Source organism: Saccopteryx bilineata, chromosome 3, assembly GCF_036850765.1.
Source record: "Saccopteryx bilineata isolate mSacBil1 chromosome 3, mSacBil1_pri_phased_curated, whole genome shotgun sequence".
Taxonomy (NCBI): domain Eukaryota; kingdom Metazoa; phylum Chordata; class Mammalia; order Chiroptera; family Emballonuridae; genus Saccopteryx; species Saccopteryx bilineata.
The window spans coordinates 118,255,949-118,278,396 of record NC_089492.1 but is presented as its reverse complement, the minus strand read 5'-3'; the positions used below and the strand labels follow the sequence as shown (position 1 = coordinate 118,278,396).

The 22,448-nt window shown below is 39.7% G+C and overlaps 1 protein-coding gene and 1 non-coding gene across 4 annotated transcripts in view; both read right to left on the bottom strand.

The window, feature by feature from the left end:
- The window catches only part of COMMD1 (copper metabolism domain containing 1), a 142,828-nt gene that overhangs the window by 57,564 nt on the left and 62,816 nt on the right, over positions 1 to 22,448 (bottom strand). The gene's annotated exons all lie outside the window — the stretch shown is intronic.
- TRNAG-ACC (transfer RNA glycine (anticodon ACC)) lies at positions 16,172 to 16,247 on the bottom strand. Its single transcript has one exon. It is a non-coding gene; the product is annotated as a tRNA-Gly (tRNA).

Genomic DNA, 22,448 nt, shown 5'->3' with positions numbered 1-22,448 from the left:
CCCCCCACCACCACCGTTGCCACCTGGGCTGGCCGTAAGCAGGCCCAGGGCTCTCTATGCTGCCCCCCTGGGACTGCAGAGCCAGCCCAGTAGCTCTTGTGATGGCAACGGAGAGGAGGCAGTGGTGAGAGTTCAAGTGTTAACAGAAAACAACCAGTGCATTGCTTTCATGGTTTCCAATCATAAGCCCATGGACAAAACCCACAGCTATTGGATGTTTTGGCCTACATGTGACAAAGTTTCCAAGAAAATGAAAAGAAAGTGATTAAGATCTATCAAAAAACAAAGATGGTAATCAAAGAAAAAGGAAGTCCTTCAGAGAAGTTCACAAACTGAAAAGTGGAGCAGGTAAAATGAATAACCTGTTATCCATGATCACTTAGTTCAAGTCCGTGACACAAAAACTGGACAAACCTAGTTTTAAGGATGGCCATTTAACAACTGAAATCTTTAAAAGGCACAACAAATAATTACACAGAAGATATTTATCAACCTTCATTTATCAGGGGAATGAGCTCAGACACATAATTCTTAAGACTGCAGAACGCTTTCTATTTGTGGCTGAATGTGAAAGAGAAGTGTTGGGCAAACAAGTGTGTTGTTAGGCTTGCTCACTTGTACTTTACCTGATTGGTGCATGAGCACGGGGCAGCACCACGTGTGTATAGTCTGTGTAAGGCTGCAGGTGCTTGCCCTCAGGGCAGCAGACTATAGATTGCGGATTACCTGCCATCATTGAGAGGGGCCATTTTTTTTGCTATTGTTTGCCAGAGAAAGCCCGCCACCCCACCTGTTTGCTTGCTCATCAGCCATGAGAGAGAAAGGTTTTCCTGATCTGCTTGCTCATTAGCCATTACGAGACTCTAATAAACGGAATGGCTCACCATCCTCCAGCTCCACAGTTCCTTTACCGTCTGCCCGAATCCAAGTGAACCTGCATGGCCATGGCCACTGGCCTTACAAGGAGAAATTCTCTTCCTTTCTAAGTCAGTCTCCAAAATACTTAACTATGATCAGACTGTAAAGACTAAACAGGATTGTTTTCTTCACTATGTTAGTGGGGTTTTTTAAAACATATTTCAAAGATCCTTTTCCTTCCATTGGGCTGTGAGATTAGTTTCTGGTAAGTTAGAACTCCAAGGGATATGGAAAAAAATATATGGAAAGAGTATTGATTCTTATTACAGACAAGAGTTTTTACTTTCTAACCAATAGTAGCTTATTTCACCTTCCTGAATCTCAGCTTCCTCCTATGTAAAAAGTGAAAATGATTATACCTGTCTCTCAGGATGTAAAGACTAAATAAACTCATATTTGAGAATCTTAAAAGTAAAATATCTGCCCTTTGTTATACAAAGTCATATTTACCTACATGCCAAATATTACAGCTCTGGACAAAAAGATTTAATAAGGTTGGACTGATTGTATTTGACAATGGTACTTCCATTTTTCAAAATGTCTTTAGTATCTTTTCAAAGTTAATTAACTTTTATTTGTATTTCTTAATGAATTTAGTCATGTATTTAAGAATATATGCAACATATAGTAGGCCTTAAGAATAATAAAAACACTTGGTGCCCAATCACCCAGCTGACATTTTAACACAATACCAGTATCTTTGAAGCCCCTGTGCATCTACCTTCTCAATTGCATTCTCTAATTTTCCCCCTAGAAGTAACCATTATCTTTGTGGTAACTTTTGGGAGTCACTTTTAATTCCAAATGTTTCTTTGCTCCTATTTCTTGAAAAGACTACCCTTTTTCCTTTGACTCACCTTTGCTGAAATCAATTGACCATGTATATGTGATCTATTTCTGGACTCTATTCTATTCCATTGACCTATGTGTTTATCCTTCCTTAATGAACCATAAACCAAATGACTTTGATCTGATGGCTACACTGTGATCAGTATGTTTCTTTACTAACTGGAAATTGAGACATTAATCATCATCCCATATGGAACATAAAACAAAGAATCAATGGTAGTTAATTCTAGTACATGTCTTATCATCAAAGAACTGAAGTAATCAATGGTAGTTAATTCTAGTACATGTCTTATCATCAAAGAACTGAAGTCACATACTTCCATGTGTCTTGAGGATAGAGATAATTACCATATGGGATTATTGAAGGTCAAGTGAAAAACAGAAAAATACCATGAATGGGTTACATAAATATTTTTTCTGATTTTTCATTTAGGAATCTAATGTAAGTACTCATAAGTACCAGTTTCCATCCTTTTCTCCACATATAAATATTAAAACTTGAACCTAGGACTTTAGCAATAACATGAAGCCATCAAATTTGTATAAATTTGGTCTTGATTTGCATCCCTGATCAGCCATGATAGGAGTGAAGCAGCTGTAGTCAAAATTTCTCACTGTCCCCTGGGAATGTAGGCATTTTCATAATCACTTTCATGCAGATGTTTTGCCTTCTTCTCCTCCCTCAATCTACAGTATGAATACTGAAATGCTCAACAAAGATCATAAGAGTTAAAGCACACTAGTAAAGAAAAGAAAAAAGGGTGAGATGAGGAGTTTCTTTCCCATTGGTCATTTTCAAGAATTAATTGTGAAATTAGAGATAAATAATTTGCCTAGCATGTGGTGGCACAGTGGATAAAGCATTGACCTGGAATGCTAAGGCTGCCAGTTCAAAACCCTGGGCTTGCCTACTTACGGCACATACAGAAAGCAACTACTACATATTGATGCTTCCCACTTCTCCCCAACCTCTAAAATCATAATAAAATCTAAAATAAAATAAAATAAAATACATTGAAATAAATAATTCAAGAATCTAGTTCTCTTCTCTCCAACTTTATCTTTAAAAACAAATGGGGACAAGAACCTTTAACCAATTCAAATTAAGTCTGAGTAATGTCAGTTTCACTGCCTATAACTAGCCAAAGTGAAGGGGAAATATCAGTGTTAATTCAGATGCACTTCTAGAGTGGTGAACGGAAAGACGCAACCATCACACCAACCCACCGGGTTTGTCATTTACTCACTCCTTCCATGGTGACTAGCTACTTCCCATTCTTATTTTTCTCTCATTTTCTTTCACAGCTTTTCTAATGCTAACTTAATAATCAAACTGCATAACAGAATTCAAATCACCATTAATAGTTTCCCAGTTAAACGGTTCCTCCCCTTCTGAATTATATAGAAACAACTAGGTTAATTTTTGCCTTGAGCTATAATCTATCAAAAGTTTTACTCAAAGGACTTTTATTAAAAACAAATAAACATGTATATAAGCATCATGTCTTCATCATCTAAATGATATTATTCTTAAAAGAGCATTTGAAATGAAAGTAACAATTAAATTCTGGTCCCTTTTAAAGTAAATGCATACAAAGTATCACTACTATAATTTTCTGGGTCATGGTGGTCTGGAGTTGTAATTTGCTTTTTTTTGTTTTTTGTTTTTTTGTATTTTTCTGAAGCTGGAAACGGGGAGGCAGTCAGACAGACTCCCACATGCGCCCGACCGGGATCCACCCAGCACGCCCACCAGGGGGCGATGCTCTGCCCATCTGGGGCGTCGCTCTGTCGCGACCAGAGCCACTCTAGCGCCTGGGGCAGAGGCCAAGGAGCCATCCCCAGCTCCCGGGCCATTCTTTGCTCCAATGGAACCTCAGCTGCGGGAGGGGAAGAGAGAGACAGAGAGGAAGGAGAGGGGGAGGGGTGGAGAAGCAGATAGGCGCCTCTCCTGTGTGCCCTGGCCAGGAATCGAACCCGGGACTTCCACACACCGGGCCGACGCTCTACCACTAAGCCAATCGGCCAGGGCCTGTAATTAGTTTTGATTCATATATTTTGAATCTCTGCATCCTACTTATAGTATTTCAAGCTTCACCACTCACTCACATGTAAAGTTAGCATATATTTTACAATGACAAATATTGATATAATAAAGCTGATGGTGTTCTATTATATATTTGCATCCATCCAGTACAGAGTAACTTTAATAATACTGTATGAGTTAAAGAAACTGGAAACTTGAATTTCTGAGAACACAGTAGACAATTTCCCTTAAAAGAAATTTAGAAATTTTAAATAAATATAAAAATATCCTTCTAAATAAATAGCTAAGTTCACAAAAAAGAAACAAAGTAAGCTGAAAATCAATGAATTTTAATGATCACATAATAGAGAAGACAAAGCCTTAAATCCATACAAGCCAAGGAGGGAACTGAGATTCTTGAAAAAAGCTGCAAACTTCCGAGCTCTTTCCCTTTGGCAAAATGGGGAAGTCTAAAATCTACCTTCCATAAGAAAAGGTAACAAAGATGATGTGAAATCTCAATTCAAATTTATAAAACACGGGAAGAAAGAAGCCACTGTAGTGATTAATTTTATGTCAACTTGACTGAGCTAAGAGATGCCCAGAGAGATGGTAAAATACTAGTTTAGGGTTTGTCTGTGAGGAAAGATTAGCATTAGAATCAGCTAAGTAAAGAAGATGTGTTTTCAACAACGTGGGCAGGCATCATCCAATCCACTGAGGGCCCAAATAGTACCAGAAGGAGGAAGGGTGAATTCTCTCTCTCTCTTTGATCTGGAACATCCATCTTTGACCCCTGGACATGGAAGCTCCTGGTTCTCAAGTCTTTGGCCTAAGACTGGTAGTTACACCATTGGCTCCCCTGGTTCTCGGGTCTTTTGACTTGGACTCAAACCTAAAACCAGTTTTCCTGGTTCTCCAGCTTGCAGATGGCAGAGAATGGGATTTCTAGGCCTCCAAACCTACATGAACCAATTCCTATCTCTTCTTATCTCTGTATCTACATGTTATCCTATTGGTTCTGTTACTCTGGAAAACCATGACTAATACAGTCACCATGAGCAAGAGTTTAAGCAGATACAATTTGCAGAATTTAGACCTTAAAGAACTTCACAAAATGGAATCATAAGACAGAATGAAGAACAATACTGTATCATTTTATTGTTTTCAGGTCTCCATTGATTCCAATGTAATGTTATTTGTCACACAGAACTACTATAATGTGCCATTTTTCATTGGCTGTTTTCAAGATTTTCTCTTTCTTTCAGCAGTTTGAATATGATGAACATAGGTGTGAGTTTGTTTGTATATATCCTCCTTGAAATTTGCTTTTTTCCCCCCTAATTTGTGCGTTTATGTCTTCTACCAAACTTGTGAAACTTTTGGCTATTATTTTTTCAAGTACTTTTTCTGCCTCATCATTCCCCCCTTTCTTACAGAAGTTTAATTACACATATGGCAAATATTTTAATATTTTCCCACCTGTTCCTCAGGTTTGGTCCCACCTCGCCCCGTTTTTAAAAAGAACTTTCCCTCTCTGTTCTTCATATTGGATAATTTCAATCAATTTGTCTTCAAGGCCACTGACTTATCTGTCATCTCCAAATTGCTGTTTTGACCATTTACTGAACTTTTTCTTTAGATATTATATTTTTGTAGTTTTAGAATTTCTTTTTTTCTTTTCCCAGTGAGAGTAGGGGAGGTAGAGAGATTCCCACATGAGCAATAACTGGGATCCACCTGGCAACCCCATCTGGGGCCAATGCTCTGCCCATGCTCACAACTGAGCTATTTTTTTAGTGCCGGAGGTAGAGGCTCCACGGAGCCATCCTCAGCACCTGGGCCGATGTGCTCAAACCAAGAGAGATAGAGAGATAGATAGAGAGATAGAAGAAGAAGGAAGAAGGAAGAAGGAAGAGGAGAAGGAAGAGGAGGAGGAAGAGGAGGAGGAGGAGGAAGAGGAGGAGGAGGAGGAGGAGGAGGAGGAGGAGGAGGAGGAGGAGGAGAAGGAGAAGGAGGAGAAGGAGAAGGAGGAAGAAGGAGAAGGAGAAAGAAGGAGAAGGAGAAAGAAGGAGAAGGAGAAAGAAAAGGAGGAGGAAGAAGGAGGAGGAAGAAGGAGGAGGAGAAGGAGGAGAAGGAGGAGAAGGAGAAGAAGGAGAAGGAGAAGAAGGAGAAGGAGAAGGAGGAGAAGGAGAAGGAGGAGAAGGAGAAGGAGAAGAAGGAGAAGGAGAAGAAGGAGAAGGAGAAGGAGGAGAAGGAGAAGGAGGAGAAGGAGAAGGAGAAGGAGAAGGAGAAGGAGAAGGAGAAGGAGAAGGAGAAGGAGAAGGAGAAGGAGAAGGAGAAGGAGAAGGAGAAGGAGAAGGAGAGGGGGAGGGAGGAGAAGCATATGGTCACCTCTTCTTTGTGCCTTGCCCAGAAATTGAACCCAGGACATCCACACGCTGGGCCAACGCTCTGCCACTGAGCCAACCAGCCAGGGTTTTAGAATTTCAATGTGGTTATTGTACAGTTTGTATTTCTCTGCTGATAAGGCCTATCTGTATATTTGTTTCAACTATTTTTTTAAATGTCTTTCAGCATAGGGTATCATCATAGCTCTGTTAATTTCAACAATTGAATCATTTCAAGTTTAGTCTCTATGCATTGTCCTTTCTTTTCAGTGTCACATTTTCCTGTTTCTTCATGTGTCTAACAATTTTATATTGTGTAATGGACATTATAAATAGTGTATTGTAAATAGGTCCTATTATGATCCTCTGAGGAATGTTGATTTTTTGTGTGTGTGTGTTTTCAGGCAATTAACTTGATTGAATCCAATACCAAACTCTCTCCCCTGCAGTGGGTAGCAGCTGTAAGTTCTGTTCAGATCTAGGCTGCTTAGAATCCGTCCTATATGTGTAGAGTTTACCTGTCAGTGAGAAATTTCAGTACAGTTTATATGCAGAATGTGGGATTTCTTCTCTGTCTTTTTTTTTTTAAGGATTTTCTTTTGTCTCAATGTTATGGTCACCTCAGATTCTATCCTTTTGGTTCCTTAAGCCAGAAAGATAACAGATTTTGGATTTTAGCTGTCAACCCAGCACTCACTGGAGCCTGCTGTCTGTGAAAAGCTGTTTAATGTTTTAAAAGAGGTCAGAGGGGCAACAAACTCTCTTACACAGTGCCATTCCTAGATGTTGACTTCACAGCCATTTCTGTCTGCTATTGTTTTTTATTGCCTTTAGATAGTTTTGTACATTTTATTTTGACCAATTTTTCTAATTCTCATTTGTGGGATGAAAGATTAAATACAAGCTACTCCACTATTAGCAGAAGTAAAATACTTTTTGTTTGGTTTAAAGAAAAATGAAAGCTACCTAAAATTGTTTTTGGAAAAGAGAGTAATAATAAGGCCTCCATGCAATAATTTAGGGTTCCACTCCTTGGCCATTCTAGACACCAGAAACAGAGTCTTATTAATGTTCTATATCCATTATTAAAAATGAAAAATAAGAAGGCAACATGACACAGGGGAAAACCCTGAATGTGAGCTGAGTGTCAAGAGACCTGAACTATCGTCGCAGCTCTTAGATTAACTAGGTTTGTCTCTATAATTCCATTTGTACTTAATTTAACTTTTTATTTCCTTCAAGGACTTGAGAAACAAAATGGCTTTGCCTAGACCTCCTGGTATTATGGAATGTCTTGTTTAAATGTTATATCCAAATGTTAGCATTTAAAACATCCTTTTAAGTCTATATAATTTAAGTTGTGAGAACTGAAAAAATAACATAGCTAAATGAAAAATAAAAAGTACTATTTAATAAAAAATGGAAACTACTTCTTGAACAAGGAAGAAAGTAGAACAATGTGCTAGGCCCTTATAGCCTCAGCTTTCCAAAGACACACTGGTATACTATTAATATCAGTAAAATTTCTGTACAATTAATTTTTAGACTTGATTCTCATCAAAGGTCAACCAAAAAAATATTGCAGTTCATTTCTCTGGCCGTATGGAGCCTATTTATGAGAATTTATGAAACTTATTAAGGTCTTCAATTATTACCTTAGCAGAGTGTTGCTAACTGCACATCTGCTACTCACTATTGTGTTATCATCAGCTCATAGTAAAAGAATACATTGCCCACCAACTGTACTCAATTTATAAGACACAGAGCAACAAGCAAAAAAGCATACCTGTTTACCAGCTCTTGTTGAGTAAAGAGTAAACTATATTAAACACATCACACCTGGACCATCCATGGATAATAAACTTACTCTAATTGAGATCTGTACTTTGAGTTATTTTTTCCAATAGCAGGCAGGCATTTGTATAAATGATCTCTACATATTCTTGTGTCTGGTGGCATGTCTTTTAAGAAAAACTTTCTAGTTATTAAATGGTTTAGAAACTGACAGATTTCAAATTTATATGGTTCTTTATATACTTCGCTTTTCATTGTGCCAGTTTTTCTAATCTCTCTCTTCCTCTCTCTCTCTCTCTCTCTCTCTCTCTCTCTATATATATATATATATATATATATATATATAATTTTTTTTTTTAAGTGAGAGGTGGGGAGATAGAGAGACAGACCACTGCATGTGCCCCAACTGGGATCCACCAAGCAACCCCTGTTTGGGGCCAATGCTTTAATCAGTTGAGGTATTTTTAGCACCTGAGGCTGAAAACTCAACCAACAGAGCTATCCTCAGTGCTGGGGGCCAACACTGGAACCAATCAAGCTACTGGCTATGGGAGAGGAAGAGGGAGAGAGGGAGGAGAGGAAAGGAAAGAGAAGCAGATGGTCACTTCTCACATGTGCCCTAACCAGGGATGAAACCTAGGACTTCTGCACACTGAGCCAATGCACTGAACCAACCAGCCAGGGCTGTTTTTTCTTTCTTTCTTTTTTTTTTTAGATTTTATTTATTCATTATAGAGAGGGGAGAGAGAGAGAAGGGGGGAGGAGCAGGAAGGATCAACTACCACATACAGGGCTGTTTTTTCTAACCTTACAACTGACATTCTCTGGACTCAAAAGAGTGTTTCAAGTACTCAAATATTAGTTTCAAGTACTAAAATATTAGTTTCAAGTACCAAAACATTTTAAAAACATTTCCACATGACAAGTGGTGGCGCATTGGATAGAGGGTTGACCTGGGATGTTGAGGTACCAGTTTCAAAACCACAAAGTTGTTGGCTTGAACACTGGCTCATCTGGCTTGAGCACAGGCTCACCAGCTTGAATGCGGAGTTGTTTGCTTAAGTGTGGGATCATTGAGATAATCCCATGGTCACTGGCTTAAAGCCCAAGGTCATTGGCTTGAGCAAGGGGTCACTGGATTGACTGAAGCCCCTGGTCAAGGCACGGATAAGAAGCAATCAATGACCAACTAAAGGTGCTGCAACTATGAGTTGATGCTTCTCACCTCTCTCCCTTCCTGTCACTGTCTCTCTCTCGCTAAAAACAAAAGAAAACAAACAACAAAAAAAAAAAACCCATTTCCTTGAAAAGAGTAAGGGAAAAGCCAGGGATAAGGAATTTAAATCCTAAATATGATATTTTTTATTCATGATGAAATAATGAGTGTAGGGTTGGCCCTTATAAAGAGCTCTCAGAGTCATAATAATTGAGTTAGAAGACCACCCTGGAGTAGAAAAAAACAAATATTTGAATAAATCATTTATTGTTGATAACATTGAATTGTTACAGAATTAGTGACCTCAAAATAATGTGTCCCCATTTACTTAGAGTTCTGTGCTGACTAAAGGATAAAGATGAATTGCTCTGGTTCTTGTCTCTCAAGAACTGTGAAGAGTCTGAGATTTTACCCTACCTGCAAGCTAACAAACTGATCTGCCACAGTGTTATGTATGTTAGATTCCTGGGTCAGTCTGGACAGAGGACTTTGACGTATTCCTCATAGCAGTAGTAGTAGTAGCCAGGACATCAGCATTTACACTATTTGCCCAAGTCCCATTTCTACCAGAATGATGCAAAGAGGTCCAGGAGACAGGCACCTCCACATGCAGTTGGCTACATTACAGGACAAGAGCCCTGGGCAGAGACAGATTTTTAGATAGTAAATAAACCTGCCCTCTGCTCTGAAGGGTGACACTCTTTCAAAGCTGCTTGCTATATTAATCTTTTTGACAAGATAAATCTGCAGTAAAGGTAGTCAGTGCTTTGACTCACAAAACATTCAGAAATGTAAGAGACCTACAGAAAATTGTCTCCCAATCCTATCTTTTAAGATTTTCTTTTAAAACAATATTTAGATGAATCAGCATATATAAAACAAATCACATGAATATATTTTTTTCTTTTCCGTTAAAAATATTATTTGACCAATGCCTTTTATCTGTGTGGTACATTTAAAGCCTATTCACATCTTCACAATCTTTCTATGAAGTTAGTAGAGCAAGCTAAGTCAGCATCTAATAGATGAGAATTTGAGACACAATTTATTAGCTGCAAAAGTATTGTGACTGCCAATTGTATGTACATTCTTTACTAAACCTAGCAACGAATATCTCACAGTCTCGACATGTTTTTTGTCATTTAGGCTACTGAAAATCTGACATAAAAATCAAAATCTTTTACAACCATCAACCAAGTTATCACCTCTCATTTTGTACTAAGATGTTAAATCTTCATTTTATTTTTATCTGCCTGGTATATATAGAGGTGCTCAGAAAATACTTCTTAAATGACTGAAAGAGCAAAACAGCTTTTCTTACAGTAAAGCCAAATTATCCAGTTCTGGAACACAGGACTACATTCCTTAAGGCAATGTTGCTACGTTAATTACTCTAAATATTTTGGGGTAAAAAATTTGGCCTGCAAGTGTGCTAGAATTTTCTATACACAAATTAAAGATTTCTTTTGTATAAATTCTGACATCAATATGGGCACTTTTTAGCATTTCTTTTTGAAATCAGAACCACTACTTGAATTTAGTGATTATATATTCATCCCTAGAAATTCTTTTTTTTTTACCCTTTAAATAGTATGAACATTATGTACATCCTCGTGCCTCCTGACCATCCATCCATTTAACAAAAATTTTTATTTTAAAAATCTCTAAGGCGACATTAAAAAAAAAGCAAATGTATATTCTTCTTGTTTCCATAAATTGGTTATCAAACAAACATGATTTTAAGTTAATAAAATTAGAATTGGAACTAATTTCATTTTTTTAAAAAAAAACCCTCACTCCCAGGGGTCAGCAAGCATGAAAAAAACTCACTACTCAAAGGTTAAATTAAGTGAGAGGCAGGGAGGCAGAGAGACAGACTCCCACATGCACCCCGACCAGGATCCACCTGGCAAGCCCCCTACAGGGCGACGTTCTGCCCATCTGAGCCCACAGTTTCATTGCTTGGCAACCGAGCTATTTCAGCACCTGAGCCAGGCCATGGAGCCATCCTCAGCACCAGGGGCCAAACTGCTTGAACCATTCGAGCCATGGCTGTGGGAGGGGAGGAGAGAGGAGAGACAGAAGGGGGGAAGGAATGGAGAAGCAGATGGATGCTTCTCCTGTGTGCCCTGGCCGGAAATTGAACCCCGAACTTCCACACACCAGGCCAACACTCTACAGCTGAGCCAACTGGCCAGGGCCATCCCTACAAATTCTATTTGGCTATTTTCAAAGTTGTCTGGTCATTTAATACAGGGGTTGGTAGAAGTAGGCTTTCAGTTGTGAGTATATAAAAATTTATTCTTGTATTATTTATTTGTATTATAATTATAATATTTTACTGTATATTTAACCCTATTTTTTTTACCACTTCTACTGATTTTGTTTTTGTTTTTGTTTTTTTAAGATCTGTTTCTCCATTTGGTTTTATTTCCTATCAGTTTGAAGATTTTTCCTTTAGTATTTTTTGTTGTGCAGGTATATTGACAGTGAAATTGCATAGTTTTTATTTATGTGAAAATCTTTATTTCATCTTTAATCTTAATAGATATTTTTGCCAAATGTGAAATTCTTTGTTTTTCTTCCAGGACTTTACATACGGGGTAGGCAAAAGTAAGTTTACAGTTGTGAGTATGTGAAACACACCACTTATTTTTGTATTATTATTTATTACGGTAATTATTATATTTTGCATATGAACAACTATAAACTTACTTTTGCCCATCCCTACATAGGGCAATGTTTTATTCCCATTGATTTTTTTTTCTTTTAGCGAGAGAGAGAGAGAGAGAGAGAGAGAGAGAGAGAGAGAGGGATAGACAGGAAGGAAGAGAGATGAGAAGCATCAGTTTGTAGTTGTGTTACTCTAGTTGTCCATTGATTGTTTTCTCATACATGCCTTGACTGGGGCGGGGGGGGGGGGGCTCCAGCTGAGCCAATGACCCCTTGCTCAAGCCAGTGACCTTGGGCTAAAGCCAGCAACCCCGGGTTTCGAACCTGGGTCCTCAGTGTCCCAGGCCAAGGCTCTATCCACTGTGCCACCACCTAGTCAGACTATGTTAAATTTTAATACAGGGATCAAAGAGAAATTAATAGCTTCAAACAAAATTCTTCATAAATAAAAACTTTAATGGAATATTAGCAAACCAAATACAGCAATATTAAAAATATAATAAATCTTAAAAATAAAACAAAAAAATGAAAAAAGTAATAAATCTTGAGCTAGTAGGGTTCATCCCAGGAATACTAGGTAATTTAACATTCTAAAATCACACACATAATAGTACATATACATATGTATGTATCAATATATTACATTATTTTCTGGTTATTATATCCCATAGCCCAAACCTGCAAATAGTCATGGTGGCCATCCATAAGATAATGGATGAATAAGCAATGGTGCATGTATTCATACGACACAATACTATACAGCAATAAAAAGAAATGAACTGTTGATATACGCAACAATACAGATGAATCTCAAAAATGCTGCGCAAGAGAAACCTTACACATAAAAATACATACTGTGATTCCATTTAAATGAAGTTCTACCCTAGGCAAACTAATCCATGATTTTTAAAAATCAAAATAGTGGGGTCTGGGATAACTAGGAAGACAGAAGAAGGAACTTTCTGGGGTGATGGAAATGTTTTTTATCTTCAAAGGATTTGGTTATTCAATTTAAGACTGCACTTAAGATTTAAGCACTGCAGTGTAAACAAATTTTATGTAAAATTCATAAAGAAATCTAGTTAATGAAATGCTTAGAAGAATTTAGGGGAGATGTCTGCTGATGCTAAAATTTACTTTTCAAAATACATAAAAAGAAAATAGATGGGTAGACGGACAGAGAGATAGTGATAAAGCAAAAACTGCAAAATTTTAACGATAGAAGATACATAGTGGGGATACAAGTGTTATCAATAAAATTCTTTTAACGTTTCTGTATGTTTAAAAATTTGCATAATGAAATATTGTGGGGAAATTTATTTTAAAAAATATCAAGGCTGATGGGTAGCCAAGAGCAGACACTTTAAAACTGTATGGTATGTCGACCCAACAATAGGTTGGCATTTCTCTACGTCATTCATGATATATTTCTTGAATCTGGTTACCATGTCCACTGGTTTCTCGTATTTATTTTGGATTTTTAATGTGTTTAATTTTTTAAGTATAAGTCTACATTTTTTTGAGAAAGTTACTTAAATTCTTTTAAAATTCTGAGTATAAGTACGTACTCTGAGATTTAAAAAGTGCTCCATGAGTAGGAAATGTACCTTTCAGCTAGTCTTAGAGTCATTTCTAAAACATCCAATAAAGGACACTAAATTCTTGGTTTACCAGGCCTCATTTTAAATGGACAAAAATAAAAATGAAGTACTTAGTGGTATATAAATAAATACTCTATGTACATAAAAAGTATGGCAACTGAAAAAACAAACTCCTTTCCCTGGCGTAAAAGGTATGGCATCAATATGATATCCATGGACATGCCCATTGTTCCTGGGAATTAGGACTGCATTATGGCCAAGCCAACCATTTCAGTCACTCTAAAATTCAATTGCTAAGGTGAGTCAATCCCATAGGAAGACACTAAACTCAACTGGACAACTGAAAAGAAAGAACTGTCCCTTTCTATTATTATTTCTCAAAGTTCTAACCTTAGATTCAATTTGTTGGTCTCAAAAATGCATTTGGGTCATTAAGAGTTGAGAATATTGTTGCTCCATCCACTGGAAAAGCAAGGTGGAAGCATCACCACATTTCTTTTCATGGTACAAAACCTTATTAATCCCACAGCTGGTCTTGGTGTTCATTTCTTTTCCAGGGATCCCAGCTTCTCATGATTTCATGTTGTTTCTAGGATAGTATCCTGTCTTAAATGCCCTGCATTAGGAAAACTTTTCCATTTAATATAGTTTGTATCATTTTTTTCCTGTAACTGATCCCACATTCATTTTCCTCTCATTATTTTGTGACTCATATTTTAATACTCTGATGTATTCAGAAGCATACACCTTTCTAAGGTTGTGAGGTAGGCATCAGACTTACAAGTTATCAATAATGGTATTTTACGTCAGTCTATGTGTCTGATGTCTAGGACTCTGAAGACTGGAAAGATATGCCATAAGCATGACCTCCAGTCAGCTGTCCCTTTGGCCCCAATGATAAATAAACTGCAGTGACTAAGCGAGAAAATAAAATTCTGAACTGATACATGGAAATTCAAAAATAGAGAAGAGCTATGTAAATATACTGACACACAGATTATGTCAATTCTGTTTGTTTCCTCTAATCTTAGTCTACCCTCAGCAAAGTTCTTATTAGTAATATCCCAAAGATACTGCTAAAATTGGGATAAAACTGTGTTGAAATTTATTCTACTCAATGTCAGTGTAAAAAACAGAAATGGGGCCCTGGCCGGTTGGCTCAGCGGTAGAGCTTCGGCCTGGCGTGTGGGGGACCTGGGTTCGATTCCCGGCTGGGGCACGTGGGGGAGGCGCCTGTTTGCTTCTCCACCCATCCCCTCCTTCCTCTCTGTCTCTCTCTTCCCCTCCTGCAGCCGGGGCTCCATTGGAGCGGGGATGGCCCGGGCGCTGGGGGTAGCTCCTTGGCCTCTGCCCCGGGCGCTGGAGTGGCTCTGGTTGTGGTGGAGCGGCGCCCCGGAGGGGCGGAGCGTGGCCCCTGGTGGGCGTGCCAGATGGGTCCCGGTGGGGTGCATGCGGGAGTCTGTCTGGCTGTCTCTCCCTGTTTCCAGCTTCGGAAAAATACAAAAAAAAACCCCAAAAAACAAAAAAACCCAGAAATGATGGTGTGACAGACTGCAATCTGTACCTCTCATATATCATCCCTTCTTCCACAGTAAATTGTACATGTGACTATCCAGAATAAATCATGTTCCTCCTTCCCTTGTAGCGAAGTATGGCCATGTGTCTAAGTTCTAGTCATTGGGGAGTAAGTGGAAAAATTGTGTGACAACTTCAAAGAATCTTCATTAAAGGACAGGAAATATATAACTTTTGCCCCTTTCCTGCATCTTATTGCCTGAAATGTGGATACAAAGGTTTCTTGGGCCTTGAAAATATCCAAGGGACAATGGAGTGATCTGATTGAAAAGTCTGGGACTCTGACAGCTGTGTGGAACACAGCTATCTTTGGACTTCCAAATAAAAGAGAAATACTGTACACTTTTATCTTTTTTAAAGCCTTTGTTAATTTGGATCTCTGTTTTTGGCAGCTGAACTTAATCCCAACTAATAAAATAAGAAAAATGGGATGGTAAAATGATTATTTTTGAGTGAGCTGTAGAGTCATCCCACTAACGCAGACTGAGAGAGGATGATACAATCTCTGAGAAAGGAAATATAGTGAGGTAGGTCTAATGGTTGTCAGTACAGCCAAAAGAAGAGTCTCTTAAACAGTGAACTCAGCCTGACCAGGTGGTGGCACAGTGGATAGAGCGTTGGACTGGGACACGGATGACCGAGGTTCGAAACCTCGAGGTCACCAGCTTGAGTGAGGCTCACCAGCTTGAGCCCAAGGTCACTGGCTTGAGCAAGGGGTCACTCAGTCTGCTGTAGCCTCCTGGTCAAGGCACATATGAGAAAGCAATCAATGAACAACTAAGGTGCTGTAACAAAGAATTGATCTTTTTTTTTTTTTTTTTTTCATTTTTCTGAAGCTGGAAACAGGGAGAGACAGTCAGACAGACTCCCGCATGCGCCCGACCGGGATCCACCCGGCCCGCCCACCAGGGGCGGTGCTCTGCCCCCCAGGGGGCGATGCTCTGCCCATCCTGGGCGTCGCCATATTGCGACCAGAGCCACTCTAGCGCCTGAGGCAGAGGCCACAGAGCCATGCCCAGCGCCCGGGCCATCTCTGCTCCAATGGAGCCTTGGCTGCGGGAGGGGAAGAGAGAGACAGAGAGGAAAGCGCGGCGGAGGGGTGGAGAAGCAAATGGGCGCTTCTCCTGTGTGCCCTGGCCGGGAATCGAACCCGGGTCCTCCGCACGGTAGGCCGACGCTCTACCGCTGAGCCAACCGGCCAGGGCTAAGAATTGATCTTAAAAGAAAAAAACAAACAGTGAACTCAGCTAAGTGAATGAACTCTTTGGTATATTCAAACAATGCTGATAGTTGCTATGAAGCTTAATCACGTTGATGACTTTACAGAGAACACAGTTTAATAAACCATTAATATGCTTTACTGAACATATGGCTTAAAAAAACCTTTGGACTATTTACAGCGTGACTGTTAATCAATTCCAGGAGGCCCAAATAGTAGCAATTATGATATAACCTAAGGAGACTTAAAAATCTATTTCTTAAAGAGTCATATCTAAGAAAATCTGTGAAACAATCGCTCTCAACAGCACAACAGAGCTAAATAACTAATGGGGTACATCATATAATCACTCAGAAATTTGTCAATTTAAAGAAAGTATCAAGAGACTTAAAAGATTTCAATATTATAGAAGACTAAGACCAATGGTGAGAAGAAAGTTTGCTATAAATCAATGACTTATAAGGACAATCAAGACACAATATGAAAAATGTTGTATTTTTCAGCAAAGCAGTAAAATTTCTTAAAATGCTATAAAATGCCTTGGCCATTTAAAAAATTTGATACTTTCTACAAATTATTACTTGAGATTAGAGAAGTCTGTGTGGTTCACTGAAACTTCAGAGACCTCAGATGGTTTAAATTAAGTGGATTTTTAAAATAATCAAAAACTCCAGAGTTTAGGCCCTGGCCGGTTAGCTCAGTGGTAGAGCATTGGCCTGGCATGCAGAAGTCCCGGGTTTGATTCCCGGCCAGGGCACACAGGAGAAGCTCCCATCTGCTTCTCCACCACCCCCCTCCTTCCTCTCTGTCTCTCTCTTCCCCTCCCGCAGCCGAAGCTCCATTGGAGCAAAGATGGCCCGGGCGCTGGGGATGGCTCCTTGGCCTCTGCCCCAGGCGCTAGAGTGGCTCTGGTCACAACAGAGCGACGCCCTGGAGGGGCAGAGCATCACCCCCTGGTGGGCAGAGCGTCACCCCCTGGCGGGAGTGCCAGGTGGATCCTGGTCGGGCGCATGCGGGAGTCTGTCTGACTGTCTTCCCTGTTTCCAGCTTCAGAAAAATACAAAAACAAAAACAAAACAAAACTCCAGAGTATAAACTAATTCCTTGGAGCCTATTAGGAGACATACTGAGCCTATCTATGATAAATTGGTAATAAAATAAATAAGCAGCATCAAAAGCATAGAGCAAAGTGTAATATTTTCTAACAATCTATAAATTTCTTTACAATATCATTAGCATTTCTGAAACAATAATATAAGCCAGTGACTTTTGACCATTTTCATCTCATAGTACACATAAACTAATTATTAATTACTAAAATTCTGTGGAACACCCAAAATATATATATTTTTTGCCAATCTGGTAAAAATATAGGTATAATTTTGATTCATTCACACTGGACCACTACTGTGTCAGCTGTTCTTTTTTTTAAGTTTGATAATCTAAGGGAAAAAGCTCAGTGCCCCTACCTCAGGTATCGCATGTTTTAAAAATTCTTGCAGCATACCCATTGAAAATCGCTGATATAAGCAAATGAAAAACAAGATTAACCATCACAAATATTCAACTCACACACAGATTTTCAGTAACTGAAAAATCAAGGTGCACTGTACTTCAATCTTTCATTTGTTATTGAGCTTCTAATTATAAGGAAGAAAAATTGCTTCCTTAAGAAAAATAAAAGTTCAATTTGATGAGGTCAAGCTCCAGAATATCTGTTATGCACCTCCAAGGAAAAACAAAATCTAATTTGACTTTTCTCAGTTTCATTTCTCTCAATTATGAAAAATAAACTGCCACATGATATAAGTCAGCTCACAAAATGAAGTAAGGCATATGATCCTTTATCTCTCTCAGCAAGCCTCTTCCTAAGTGATAACTTCCCCCAAACTGAACTGTTCAAAGCTAGACAACAAAATGCAGTAGTAGAGAAAAGAGAAAATGTGAGAAAAAAGATAAAGGGGAATTATTTTTCTTCCTTTTTTTCAACAAAAGGAGATACAAATTTGTATTATGTATACATCGTGTTTAAGGATATATTTTTTTAAGGCCCACAGGATAAAATGACTAAAAGAAAATATACAAAGTACCAGCAACTTTACTGGGGTGGTAGAGATCAGTACTGGAGATTTCCTTTTTTTCCTGTTTTTTCAAATTTTCTCCAACATTCGTTTTATCACTTTTATAAGTGAAATTACAAAAAGTAGAAAGCAGCCTGACCAGGCGGTGGCGCAATGGATAGAGCATTGGACTGGGATGCAGAGGACCCGAGTTCGAGACCCCGAGGTCGTCAGCTTGAGTGTGGGCTCATCTGGCTTGAGCAAAAAAAAAACAAAAACAAAAAACAAAAAAAAAAACTCACCAGCTTGGACCCAAGGTCACTGACTTGAGCAAGGGGTCACTCGCTCTGCTGTAGACCCACGGTCAAGGCACACATGAGAAAGCAATCAATGAACTAAGGTGTCGCAACGAAAAACTGATGATTGATGCTTCTCATCTCTCTCCGTTCCTGTCTGTTTGTCCCTATCTATCCCTCTCTGTGACTCTCTGTTTCTGTAAAAAAAAAAAAAAACCACTAGAAATAAAAGGCAAACACTTAAAAAAAAGTAAAAAGCAGAAAAAGTAGAAAAGCAAAAATGTTAAAATTAACATTTTTGGTTGGAGAATGATGATATTAAAGCACACTTATTTTGTGTTATCCTCTATGTGGAATTTTGGGTCTCACCTCAGGAGTAGTGAGCCTACACTCTAATAAGATTTCCATGTGTTTCATATGTACATTAAGCTAGTGAAAAACTGTTTTAGAGTATTCATTAGAAAAGAATCAACATAGGTGTTTATTCCTAAGTCCTTCCTTTATGTCAGTCTATAATCATCATGTTTAGAGATTTACCTGTTAGATATATTAATGCAATATTTTCAATATTTCAGTAAATATTGAAAATAGGAGACAATAATGATAAGAATATATTAATCATACCACTATATTTGGGGTAAGCTTTATAACACAAGAACCACAAAGTGGCCTAATATTGTAATACCGGAATGCTTAAGAAAGCCCTTCCTCTGCCTTAAGCCTGTTCAACAACTTTGTCCAGTTACTTTGAAATATCTATATAAGACAGGGTTTCTCAATCTGGCACCACTGACAGTTTGGGCTAGATAACTGTTTGTTGTGGAGTCTGTCCTGTGCATCACAGGAAATTTAGCAGCATACCTGGCCTCTACCAACTAGATGCCAGTAACATCTCTTCAGCTGAAACAACCACAAATATTTCCTAACAATGCCAAATGGTCTAGAGACAACCATCCCCTGCAAGCCCCAGTGAGAACCACAGGTGCAGGAAGAGAACAAGCATCAGAAAGGGGTCCTGTTAATGTAGGCCAATGATCTTATTTAGGATTTCCACCCCCAAAAAACTAAAAATATAATATAACTGAATTTATAAATTATAAACATATCTGTGAAGTTTGTTTTAAAAGCTTCACGAGAGCTGGAGCTAGGTCTGTTTTTTATTTTTTTTATTTTTTACAGAGACAGAGAGAGAGTCAGAGGGATAAACAGGGACAGACAGACAGGAACGGAGAGATGAGAAGCATCAATCATTAGTTTTTTGTTGCGCGTTGAGACTTCTTAATTGTTCATTGATTGCTTTTCTCATATATGCCTTGACTGCGGGCCTTCAGACTGAATAACCCCTTGCTGGAGCCAGCGACCCTGGGTCCAAGCTGGTGAGCTTTTTGCTCAAGCCAGATGAGCCCGCACTCAAGCTGGCGACCTCGGGGTCTCGAACCTGGGTCCTTCCACATCCTGGTCCAACGCTCTATCCACTGCGCCACCACCTGGTCAGGCACAGGTCTGTTTTTCTGGCTACTAAATTCTTAGCAGTTTCTGGCCCATGGTAAGTGTTTGACAATGTTTGTTAAATAAGATAAAATATATAAATACTATATACCCTCAGAATTCAATTTTCAAGTTAAATATTATGATTTCTACTAGATGTGTTGTCATTTCTTTTTCTTTTTTTTTGTTTTTGTTTTTTTTTTTGGTTTTTTTTTATAGAGGCAGAGATAGACAGGGACAGACAGACAGGAACGGAGAGAGATGAGAAGCATCAATCATCAGTTTCTCGTTGCGCCTTGCAACTTCTTAGTTTTTCATTGATTGCTTTCTCACATGTGCCTTGACCGTGGGCCTTCAGCAGACCGAGTAACCCCCTGCTGGAGTCAGCGACCTTGGGTCCAAGCTGGTGAGCTCTTTGCTCAAGCCAGATGAGCCGGCGCTCAAGCTGGCGGCCTCGGGGTCTTGAACCTGGGTCCTTCTGCATCCCAGTCCGACGCTCTATCCACTGCGCCACCACCTGGTCAGGCATGTTGTCATTTCTTAAATGTATTTTTCTAACCCCCTTTAACTAGGAAAAAATTCTACTAGTTAAACCATACTGAAAAATTAATTACTGCTTGACCAGGTGGTGACACAGTGGATAGAGCATCGGACTGGGACGCAGAGGACCCAGGTTCGAGACCCCAAGGTCACCAGCTTGAGTACGGGCTCATCCAGCTTGAGTGCAGGCTCATCAGCTTGAGCATGAAATTGCCAGCTTAAGTGTAGGATCATAGACATGACCCCATGGTTGCTCTCATGAGCCCAAAGGTCACGGGCTTGAAGCCCAAGGTCACTGGCTTGAGCAAGGGGTCACTTGGTCTGCTGTAGGCCCCCTCTCCCCATCAAGGCACATATTTATGTGAAAGCAGTCAATGAACTAAGGTGCTCCAATGAAGAATTGATGCTTCTCATCTCTCTCCGTTCCTGTCTGTCCCTATCTGTTCCTCTCCCTGACTCTCTCTCCGTTTCTGTTAAAAAAAAAAAAAATTTAATTACTAAGATCTATTATGTACCCAATAACCACTATATCCAAACCAATTATGACTCTTTGAACACAATGATAGCAATGGGAAGTAGGAACGCTGGCATGGAAAATTAGCATAAGAAAGAAAGTAAACCTCATCAGGAATTTATGCTAAGATTTAGCAGCTTGGGGTACTACTATTTAAAGAAGTTAAAAGAAATTTTAGATGCTGTCACCTTCCTGTCCAGCTTGCTCTCTTTTCTCTTAGCATATAGTTCAGAACTTACCTCAAGGCTTCATTTTCTAAGTATTATTCAAACACTCTAGACAAGTAGTTTTTATACTTTTTTTGGAGCCACAGCCTCACTTTCAAAATCTGATGAAATAATGAATTATACATAATTTTTTTTTTTTTGTATTTTTCTGAAGCTGGAAACGGGGAGAGACAGTCAGACAGACTCCTGCATGTGCCCGACCGGGATCCACCCCGCACGCCCACCAGGGGGCGATGCTCTGCCCCTCCGGGGCGTCGCTCTGTTGCGACCAGAGCCACTCTAGTGCCTGGGGCAGAGACCAAGGAGCCATCCCCAGCGCCCGGGCCATCTTTGCTCCAATGGAGCCTTGCTGCGGGAGGGGAAGAGAGAGACAGAGAGGAAGGAGAGGGGGAGGGGTGGAGAGCAGATGGGCGCTTCTTCTGTGTGCCCTAGCCAGGAATCGAACCCAGGATTTCTGCACGCCAGGCCGATGCCACTGAACCAACTGGCCAGGGCCCATAATTTTTTTTTTTTTTTTGTATTTTTCTGAAGCTGAAAACGGGGAGAGACAGACTCCCGCATGTGCCCGACCAGGATCCACCCGGCACGCCCACCAGGGGCGAAGCTCTGCCCACCAGGGGGCGATGCTCTGCCCCTCAGGGGCGTCGCTCTGCCACGACCAGAGCCACTCTAGTGCCTGGGGCAGAGGCCAAGGAGCCATCCCCAGCGCTCAGGCCATCTTTGCTCCAATGGAGCCTTGGCTGCGGGAGGGGAAGAGAGAGACAGAGAGGAAAGAGGGAGGGGGTGGAGAAGCAGATGGGCGCTTCTCCTGTGTGCCCTGGCCGGGAATCGAACCCGGGTCCCCCGCACGCCAGGCCGACGCTCTACCACTGAGCCAACCGGCCAGGGCCCATAATTTTTTTTTATAAAAGGAAAATATCTAAGGAAAACTATAAACTATTTTCCTAGAAAAATGTACTTACATACAAACTTTACCATATAATTTCAGGGAGTTTGTACACCTCCTGGAGTCTATTGATAGATAACGTTTCTCTCATTCCTGCATGCTTATTAATATTTATT